Here is an 11709-nt window from a genome sequence, read left to right on the forward strand (position 1 = left end):
AAGAACTCCGTAGCCAGACACAAGGAGGAAAAGGACTTCAGGAGGTCATCCCGGGGAACTCCGTCATCAATATCTTGCTGCAATCTTTCTAGATTGGCATGAAGCTGGTTGCAGACCTCAGAGGAGGCTATGCCGATGGAAGCCTGGGAGGCCGCGGCCATATGAATGCGCCTCAGGATGCATTCAGCGCGTCTGTCCATGGCGTCTGGCAGGTTTGATCCATCCTCCGATGGAACTACAGTGCACCGTGACAGCTTCGCCACTGCAAAATCAACTTTCGGCGGAGGCATCCAGCTAGTTTGGGCACTTTCCTCCAGGGGAAACATTTGTTTAAAAACTTCTTTGATTGAAAGAACGCCTTTTCAGGGCGTTTCCACTCCGCTTTCATTGCTTTGGCCAGGGCGGGCTCCACTTGGAAGGTCCTGGACCTTCTATTGGTGGAGTCTGAGGCATCCCCCTCGTCAACATCACACCCGCCGGGGTGGATGGACCTGAGGAGTTTTGGCATTTTTTCCACGGAAAAGGCAGTCCTGGGAACATCAGATTCTTCGTCAGCAGAAGAATCGTCTATGATATTAGAACCTTCCTCCAAAGGATACGATAAGGACCGTGGTTCCCTGCGAGATCTCTTGGCCGAGCTGACAAAGGCCTCCATGGAGTCAGTAACAAATTCCTTCACCCACGCGACCATGTCGCGGAGAGCGGGTTCCTCAGGCCGAGGGGCACGGCATTGGTGGCACCTGTTGTACTCGTACCCATCAGGGAAAGGGATGTTACATTCTCTGCACGCAAGATGTTTGCGTTTCGACGTTCCCTTACGCCTGGGAGGCTCATCCTCTTTTGGAGAGGAAGACATCTGCAAAGAAAAGAAAATACACTAAGTATTTTACAGAAAAACAACACCATAGCCTAGCTAGGGTTAACAGTACCGTAGGAAATATGTGCTAGTCCTTGAAATAGGGTAGTAAGGTAACACAAAGGACGCTAGGAACAGCGGAGCTTGGTCCAAGAAATAGAGCAAGCAACTGCACCCTTGCACTGACAAGGTTTAAATACCTAAAGGAGGAAGAGGAGGGGAGGAGTAGGGAAATAGCTCCTCCCACCTTCCTCCTAAACGTCCCCCTCTCTCTTTTTTTTTTTTTTTTTTTTTTTTTTTACTTTTCCCCTTATTTCCTCTTTTCCTTTTTTTAAAAGGCATTCCACTCCCTCCCCCAACCGGGGTTGAGGAGAAGAGGGGCCAGAAAAAAAGAGCCCCCAAACATCTTCCCCTCTCCCTCCAACAGGGAGGGAGAGGGTTAATGCTCGGCCGGAGGAGCAGAGACGCCCCACCCGGCCGCCGCCGGCATTCCCAGCCGACCGCGCATGCGCCAGCGGAGAAGCCGCGCTTGCGCAGAAGGGGAAAAAAAACGCCGGAGCCAGGGAGAGCTCGCACACGAGCAGCGCGAGCAGAGAGAGACGCCGGCCAGGGGGAAAACCAGCCAGGGAGATGCCGGAGCACCGACAAGCCTGGAGCCGGACACAGGAACAGGTAAAAACTGTTCCTAAAGCAAAAAAAAAAGCAAGTAAGGAGGTAAGAGAAACCTCCTTCCACCTGTCCTGCACACAGGACAGAAAAAAACACAAGGGGAGGAGGTTCCTCTTACCTTCTTATAGGAGGGGGTCAGAGTTGAATTTAATTAATTAATTAAAATTCCACCTGTCCTAAAACACGCACAGGGGCACAAATACCCCATCTGTTGTGCCGCGGTTTGGACGTGGGGGAATAAGTATTTCTCAAAGTTAAACTTTATACTTTATTGAAAAAAGCAAAGCGTACAAGTAGTATGCCTGACGGTTCCTTCTCTGGTGTGCTACTGACAATTGTGACAAATAATGATACCTTGTTTTCTCTCATATTATCTAAAGCTAAGCCTGAACCACATGCACTCTGACTGATTCTCTACATCACCTGCTCACTTGAGATTCCATTAAGACTTGTCTTTCTGCCAGAACAACATCAGCAAGCTAAGCAATGACTTCTTTTACTGTTTAAAAAAAAAAATAATACATTCTGAAAGTTTTAATAAAAAGTAACTTATGAAAGATGCTCAAGATGGGAAAGAAAATATATGTTTATAACAACAAAGTTTATTGCTTAACAATATTTCAGACCTAGTTTCATATATAGGCAAAAAAGATGACCTAGATCTATGCAGTGGCATACCCATGGCGGCAGACCACACAGCTGTTATGAGGCCCATGTGGATAGATTTCCGTTTTAAGGGTAAGTTCACATGGGTTATTTTGGTCAGGGTTTTGAGGCCGTATCCGTCACAAAATCCTAACCACTAAGACGGCTCCCATTGAAATCAATGGCAGCCGGTCAGTTCTTTTTTCCGGGAGCTGTTTGTTCCGGTTCCCAGAAAAAGAAGCGAGATGTTCATTCTTTCAGACGGATTCGCCTCGCGACATCCACCTGAAGACACTCCCTTCTGACTAGGTTCATTCATTTGGGCCTAATCTGGAGCGGAGTGCGTGACTGTGCAACGCACCCACATCCAGTCGCAGCTACCCGTATTTTGGTCCGGAACCTGAGACGGCCTCCGCCTCAGGAGGCCTCCGCCTCAGGTTCCGGACCTAAAAACCCTGTGTGAACTTACCCGAACTCACACCAAAAAACTGGTGTAAGTTATAATAAATCAGTCAAGCCAACACGGGGATGCCTGAGCCCATCCCGATCCCTGCCCCGCACACAGGGGTGAACCTGACCTTTTCGCCGCCCGAGGTGAACAACAGAAAGCCGCCCTCCCCCCGGAGGAGGGGGTGGAGAGGAGGGGGTGTGGTGCCACGAAGGGGGCGGGGTGACGCGAAGGGGGCAGGGCTTAGCAGCGTTCACAGGCAGGGAGAGGACCTGCTCTCTGCCTGAGCGTGAGGGGAGGCCGCTGGAGCAGTGCTGCTCCAGCGGCCTCCCCAATCCACCGCTTAGTGCTAATCCAGTCCAGAACAGCTTGTCCTGGACTGGCTTAGGTAAGTAAAAATGCCGCCCTCCCTGGCGCCCTGTCATAGTGCCGCCTGAAGCGGTCGCTTCAGGTCGCCTCATGGGAGGTGCGGCGCTGCCCGCATACCACACATTCACAGAAGGTGGTGGGCTAGGCACAGACAAAAGAATTAAATGAGGTTTTACTTTACATCTGAATGCCTTCTATGTTAAAGTCTTATATAACATACAAAGTCGGAAGGAAAAAAATTTAAATTTTCTAATTTTTATGTTCCACAGTACTTTAGTATTTTGTTCAATAATAAATATTTCACTTATTCTATAGTGTCAAGAACAAAGAACATATTTTAGTTTGAAATTTACATGTCCTTAACTTTAGACATATTCTCTGTACATGAATGTAGATCATGCCGTAGTAAAGACACAGAAGTAGATTGGGCCAAAACAAATTACAATTAGCGACTGTGATGTAATTACTGTATGTTTGCTGTAATGTATTCTGATGAGAACATTAAAGGCAGTCTATCTAAATCAATCGCTCATTAGTGCTCGTTGCACTCGGACATCACCTCTGTGCAATGAATATTAATGAGGAAGTTACTGGGGAATTCCCCCATCAAGTGAAATTTTTATTCCGCATATTTTATGTATAGAAAGCACCAGATATAGGCAAATTGGTTTGTTACAAACCAGATTTGACCCGAATATTCCAATTTGCTCAGTTTTTAACGAATCCGAACAAATGGCGATTTGCAAACAAAAATGGATGTTACTAGAAAATGGCTGCCTTCATGTGTTAGACCGGTAATTAGAGAGCAGACATGTCTTTGAGTCACTGTGACGTTGTACCAACACTTAACAGACTTCCAGCCAATAGACAGTGGTAGATGGACCTTACAGTACTATTGTCATATGTAGTATAAAAACTTGGACACTTGTAATCAGCCTTTAGTTGCTATAATGGTGGACATGCAAATAAACCTGTGATCATAGGCTAGAGCCCAGTTCAGAAATAAGATCATATGGATTTCCAGCAATAGTTAGAGAAATGAGAGAACTTAGAGAATAAAGCAATTACACAGGCAGATTAGTGCTAGAATTCAATAAATATAGGATAGGTTCTTAGACTAGGTAAGTCTGTGCTTCTTCTGCTGTCAATAATTTAATTTTGTCTGACTGTTGGACAATAGAGCAGTTTCATCTATCTACACTTTTTTTTTAAACATACTTTTTTTTTACTGACAAGGCAATCCTGTTATTGAAAAATATTTTGTTTACATTAAATACATACTGATGTTTTAACAGCAAAGTTCTGATTTTGCCTGTGCAAATCTTATAAAATGTAACTCCATTGATCTGAATAATATTAATAATAATAATAAATTTTATTTACATAGCGCCAACATATTCCGCAGCGCTGTACAATTTGGATCTGAATTTAAATCACATTTCTAGTAATGATAATAAAATAATCTCTCATGATAAAGTCAATGTTTATAGCTATTCTTGACTTTGTCTCAAAAACCCCCCCAGGAAAATCTGCAACAAAAACATCTGCGTTTTCGCAATATGGGGCCTCCGCTTTAGGCATTTCTCTGTATGTGCAAAGGCATATATACATACACAGTAGTATATATGTCTGTTATTTCAGCGCTTTTTGTTTTTTTGTTTTTTTTTGGTGTGTTCACCCAATACAGTATAATTTGTAATTTCATTAGGGATTTCTTCCACTAATGTGACCATTGCTTAAGCTTTTCTTTGTACGGGAAACTGTACATAGATACATACACAGTAGTGCAGCCTCTCTTAATCTGAAAAAAATCTCCAATATTTAAGCAGTTTGTTTGGTGTGTTCACCTAATATACATTCTAGCCTGCGCTAATGTTAAGGAAAAAAAATGTAATTTCATGGATTTTTTTCTGCTCTGGTGACCATATACAGTGCAATAGAGTATTGTTAATCTGAAAAAAATGCACCTTGATTAAAGGGATCCTATCAGTCAGACACAATTTTTTGTAGGTACTATGTCAGAATAGCCTTAAGAAAGGCTATTTGTCTCCTACCTTTCGTCGTCTTCTCTGCGCCGCCGTTTGCCTACAATCCCGTTTTTTCTCTGTATGTAAATGAGCTCTCTCACAGCACTGAGGGTGGGAGAGAATGCGCATGCCCACAGGCCACGAGAAAATGGCCACTTGCACAGTATTGTAACCAGCCATTTTCTCATGGCCTGTGAGCATGCGCAGTCTGCTCTTCCTGAGGCCCAAGGCCTTAGAAGTTACAAGCCACCACCGGAAGAAGAGGCTGAAGATGACGCAGCATTGGGGCCACCCCAGTGCTGTCTGAGCGCTAAGGCCCGCCCCCAGTGCTGTGAGAGAGCTAATTTACATACCGAGAAAAACCAGGATTGTAGGCGAACGGCAGCGCGGAGAAGACAATGAAAGGTAGGAGACAAATAGCCTTTCTTAACGCTATTCTGACATGGTACCTACAAAAAATTGTGTCTGACTGATAGGATCCCTTTAAGCATTAATCTGTATGTGCAGTAGAGAAGCCTACGTTACTCTAAAAAAAAAGAATCTTTACTCTAGCCTCTGCTAATCTGAACAAAAATCTTGTTATTTATTATATGCGGACTGACAAAGTTCTAGTGATCTAGTCTAATATTCACTGACAGAACAAGGGTAAATCGAGCCTCTCTAAAATGCCTGAGGCAAACTATAGAAAGGTGTCCCCCACCCGAGAAATAAAAAAAAAAGATACCCACCTGGCTATATTTTGTTCGTGAGGGGGCCCCTAATTAGGACATACCCCACCATTAGCAGATCAAAAAATCCCCTTATTTGGCCCCCACATAGTATAACACAACCTTTTTTTGGCCTCCACACATTACATGACCCAGTGGCGGATCCAGGGTTTGCGGGGCCCTGGGCAATTGACTTTGGCGGGGCCCTACTTACTGTGGGTCTTGCACTTCTAACCTGTACTTCCCAACTGTTGAAGACTAGAAAGAGGGAACAAAACGTGCGGCGCGCTATGCGCGCCGCAACCAATTAGGCCCCGCCCACTTTTATGTTGACTCCACCCATTCTCATTCAATTTTCATGTGATTCCAAACAGTATAATCCTCCTACAGTCACCCGTAAATTATATCTCCCCCCATTTTCATATACACCCTTCATCTACCTCTAGTTTCATGTCCCCCCCTCTATCTCTGTCCCCAGTTTCATGCCATTCTCCCCCTTTATCTGCCCAGTTTCATTTCCCCCCGTCTCTGCCCTAGTGTCATGCCATCCCCCCCTTCATCTGCCCCAGTGTCATGCCGTTCTCCCCCCCTTCATTTGCCCCAGTGTCATGCCGTTCTCCCCCCTTCATCTGCCCCAGTGTCATGCCGTTCTCCCCCCTTCATTTGCCCCAGTGTCATGCCATTCTCCCCCCTTCATCTGCCCCAGTGTCTTGCTGTTCTCTCCCCCTTCATTTGCCCCAGTGTCATGCTGTTCTCCCCCTCTTCATCTGCCCCAGTGTCATGCTGTTCTCCCCCCCTTCATCTGCCCCAGTGTCATGCTGTTCTCTCCCCCTCTATCTGTCCCAGTGCAATGCCGTTCTCCCCCCTTCATCTGCCCCAGTGTCGTGCTGTTCTCCCCCCCTCCATCTGCCCCAGTGTCATGCTGTTCTCCTCCCCTCCATCTGCCCCAGTGTCATGCCGTTCTCCCCCTCCATCTGCCCCAGTGTCATGCCGTTCTTCCCCCTCCATCTGCCCCAGTGTCATGCTGTTCTCCCCCCCTTCATCTGCCCCAGTGTCATGCCGTTCTCCCCCCTCCATCTGCCCCAGTGTCATGCTGTTCTCTCCCCATCTTCATCTGCCCCAGTGTCATGCCGTTCTCCCCCTCCATCTGCCCCAGTGTCATGCTGTTCTCCCCCCCTCCATCTGCCCCAGTGCCATGCCGTTCTCCCCCCTCCATCTGCCCCAGTGTCATGCCGTTCTCCCCCTCCATCTGCCCCAGTGTCATGCTGTTCTCCCCCCCTCCATCTGCCCCAGTGCCATGCCATTCTCCCCCCTCCATCTGCCCCAGTGTCATGCCGTTCTCACACACACTCACCATTCCTCGTTCCCTCGCAGCTCTCTCCTCTCTCATACACATATTGTAGCCGCGATGTGATGACGTCATCACATCGCGGCTACAAATGCCGGAGGCCCAGAGCTCAGCGTTAAAGCAGGAGCTGAGCTGTGACAGCTCCGGCTTTAAACGCCTATGCATTCAGCTCATCGGCGTCCTACCGAGAGCTCAGTTAGGTCCCGGCCGCGCTGCGGGGCCCCGCTAAGCGCAGGGCCCCGGGCGGTTGCCCAGCTCGCCCGGCCCTGGATCCGCCCCTGACATGACCCCCTTGCATAAAAACAAGTGGCAGTGCAGTGTATGGTTGTATTTGGAGTTTGTTTCCACTGCTTACTAGAGATGCTAACTATACGTGTGGCTTGCTGCAGCCACACGGAACACCAAACCAAACAGGGGCTGTGTTCACCCAGGTCTCACCAGTAGACAGGCTTTTAGAGACAGGACCTCCTCTCTCCCCGAGGAACTGCCCAGGACTGAGGTCTTGACAGGGTTTTATAGGCCTGTAATGAGGCCCAGCTCCCACCTGTGCGTGTGCTCCTTTCTGCTGTAGGAAAGAAGTGGTTAAAAATCACAGGTGAGGTTTTTGCTACAGCCCTGTACTGACCTCACTCACCACACATAAGAGAGGAGTCTGGGGGAGATATAGCGTCCTTCCAGGACTTTGTCACTTTCTCACAAGAGCTAAAAATTGGATAAATAGTTTCATAAGAGCACTAACATTGTGCTACACTATGTTTTAACCCAATTTAAGGTGTGGTTTGTACTGAACTTGTTTGACCCGAATCAAATCTTGATCCCTAACCACCCGAACCCAAAACTAATCTTGAAAGGTTCACCCATCTCTAGCAGGCACTTTACTGGATGAGTCTCTACCCCCATTACTCTCAATGCAAACTTTTTCCCTTACCAAACTTCAATAGTATTTTTTTTCCCTGCCTAATTTATTTGCCTAATTATTGAGATTACAATTCATGGCATGTACCACAAATAGTCTGAAAACACGTATATATAGGCATCTACAGTACAAAACTAATAGAGACATACCCCAAGCGACTTGCAACTGTAATTACAGCAAAAGGTAGCGCTACAAAGTATTAACGCAAGGGGGCCGAATAATTTTGCATGCTCAATTTTTCAGTTTTTTATTTGTTAAAAAAGTTTAAAATATCCAATAAATTTTGTTCCACTTCACAATTGTGTCCCACTTGTTGTTGATTCCTCTCCAAAAAAATTTAAATTTGATATCTTTATGTTTGAAGCCTGAAATGTGGCAAAAGGTTGAAAAGTTCAAGGGGGCCGAATACTTTTGCAAGGCACTGTATATGATGTTACACACAGCAAAACTTAAAATCTCTGCATTTTGTACTAGCCCAAGGTGGTGACATAACATAGGGCCCTCTGTGGGAAACATACTGACTGTTTTACATTTCAATATGTTTGATGGAGAGGCAATAGTAATACTCACAGAGCATGGTCGATTTTTATATCTAATCTTTCAGAAATTGAAGAATGCATGAAACACACTTGTACTATTCCTGGAATTTCTTTACTGCAATTTCTTCTCTTGACTGCAGTAGTCTGAAAATATGACAGAGCCGCGGAATGTGATTATACACTCGGGAGCTGATTTATAGCATTTTAGCGCGTTTCCGCCTGATACTATTGGAAATCCTTGATCGAGAGGGGTGCAACAAACAGATATGTTCCCATTGAAATATAATCTGCTTTCAAAGCAATTTTAATAGAAATTGAATATATGAAACCTTCAATATTATATTGCTAAAATAAGCCATGTGTTATTGAAATGATATTCAGTGTAATATTTTCTGCTTATGAGGTTGGAAAGTAATACAATGCCTGACCCACTTCTCTTTCTTTTAAGAAGTATCTTGTATGGAAATTAATTAAGGTTCACAAAATGTGAGCTTTATGTATTGCACTTATAATGTAATTTGTTTCACTAACCTTCAGCTAGAACATTGTGGCTAGACATTATACTGGTTATGAGAGGTTTTTGTTTTAAATTCATACTATTTTTTGCTGTAGAAAATACATATTTCATCATTTTAAGTACATGTGTCTTGGGATGTAGGTATAGGTGATGCTTAGATAGTAATCATATATAATCCATGGTGTCTGAGAGGGAGATCCTGATACATCTTTAGACCCAGCACTACATACAAATATTCTATATAAAAATGTGTATATATATATATATATATATATATATCTGTATTTTCATGACTATGAAAATTGTAGATTCACACTGCAAGGCATCAAAACTATGAATTAACACATGTGGAATTATATGCACAAAAAGGTGTGAAAAAACTTAACATATGTCTTATATTCTAGGTTCCTCAAAGTAGTCACCTTTTGCTTTGATTCCTGCTTTGCACATTCTTGGCATTCTCTTGATGAGCTTCAAGAGGTAGTCACCGGAAATGGTTTTCACTTCACAGGTGTGCTCTGTCAGGTTTAATAAGTGGGATTTCTTGTCTTATAAATGGGGTTGGGACCATCAGTTGTGTTGTGCAGAAGTCAGGCGGATACACAGCTGATAGTCCTACTGAATAGACTGTTAGGATTTGTATTACGGCAAGAAAAAAGCAGCTAAGTAATGAAAAATGAGTGGCCATCATTACTTTAAGAAATGAAGGTCAGTCAGTCTAAAAAAATTGGGAAAACTTTGAAAGTGTCTCCAAGTGCAGTTGCAAAAACCATCAAGGACTACAAAGAAATTGGCTTACATGAGGACCGCCCCAGGAGAGGAAGACCAAGAGTCACCTCTGCTGCGGAGGATAAGTTCATCTGAGTCACCAGCCTCAGAAATCGCAGGTTAACCGCAGCTCAGATTAGAGATCAGGTCAATGCCACACAGAGTTCTAGCAGCAGACACATCTCTACAACAAGTGTTAAGAGGAGACTTTGTGCAGCAGGCCTTCATGGTAAAATAGCTGCTAGAAAACCACTGCTAAGGACAGGCAACAAGCAGAAGAGACTTGTTTGGGCTAAAGAACACAAGGAATGGACATTAGACCAGTGGAAATCTGTGCTTTGGTCTGATGAGTCCAAATTTGAGATATTTGGTTCCAACCACCGTGTCTTTGTGTGATGCAGAAAAGGTGAATGGATGGACTCTACGTGGCTGGTTCCCACCGTGAAGCATGGAGAAGGTGGTGTGATGGTGTGGGGGTGCTTTGCTGGTGACACTGTTGGGGATTTATTAAAAATTGAAGGCATACTGAACCAGCATGGCTACCACAGCATCTTGCAGCGGCATGCTATTCCATCCGATTTGCGTTTAGTTGGACCATCATTTGTTTTTCAACAGAACAATGACCCCAAACACACCTCCAGGCTTTGTAAGGGCTATTTGACCAAGAAGGAGATTGATGGGGTGCTACGCCTGATGACCTGGCCTCCACAGTCACCAGACCTGAACCCAATTGCGATGGTTTGGGGTGAGCTGGACCGCAGAGTGAAGGCAAAAGGGCCAACAAGTGCTAAGTATCTCTGGAAACTCCTTCAAGACTGTTGGAAGACCATTTCAGGTGACTACCTCTTGAAACTCATCAAGAGAATGCCAAGAATGTGCAAAGCAGTAATCAAAACAAAAGGTGGCTACCTTGAAGAACCTAGAATATAAGTCATATTTTCAGTTGCTTCACACATTTTTTTTAAGTATATAATTCCACATGTGTTAATTCATAGTTTTGATGCCTTCAGTGGGAATCTACAATTTCCATAGTCATGAAAATACAGAAAACTCTTTGAATGAGGAGGTGTGTCCAAACTTTTGGTCTGTACTGTATATATATATATATACATATATATATATATATATATATATATATATATATATATATATATATATATATAATCAAGCATGGCTGAAAAAAAATTAATTCAGCCCAAACTTTGCATCCATGGGTAAATAGCGAACAATCATATACAAAGTTACAGTTACAGATTTGAACAAAGTTAAAGGGATCCTATCATTCACACACTATTTTTTCTAGGTACCATGTCGGAATAGTCTTAAGAAAGGCTATTCGTCTCCTACCTTTCGTTGTCTTCTCTGTGCCGCCGTTCTCCTACAATCCCGGTTCTTGTCAGTATGCAAATTAGCTCTCTCGCAGCACTGGGGGCGGGCCCCAGCACTAGGACAGCACTGGGGGCGTCCCCAATGCTGTGAGAGAACTCTCTCCAGCGCCGCCTCCATCTTCGTCAGGAGCGTCAACTTCAGCCTCTTCCGGCACTGGTTTGTAACTTCTAGGCCTCGGGCCTTGGGCAGAGCAGACTGCGCATGCTCACAGGCCACGAGAAAATGGCCGGTTACAATACTGTGCAAGCAGGTGCGTGGAAAAGTAAGCAACACAGTTTTTTGTGTTCGTTTACCTGTCTCGAGCCTCCGATCATTATACTCGGGGGTCTGAAAAGACCCCCGAGTATAATAATAGTGTTTGTGGGACCCATGGAATCACTTACCGATCCTGGCCCCTGCCAGGATCGGTAAGTAAATAGGGCCTGTTACCGGCTGGAGCAACTCTAGCCGGTAATGGCTTATTAAAAAGAAAAAAAACGCAGTGGTAGCGGCTGTGGAAGATGTGGGCCCT

This window comes from Leptodactylus fuscus, chromosome 3 (genome assembly GCF_031893055.1).
Source record: "Leptodactylus fuscus isolate aLepFus1 chromosome 3, aLepFus1.hap2, whole genome shotgun sequence".
Classification (NCBI taxonomy): Eukaryota; Metazoa; Chordata; class Amphibia; order Anura; family Leptodactylidae; genus Leptodactylus; species Leptodactylus fuscus.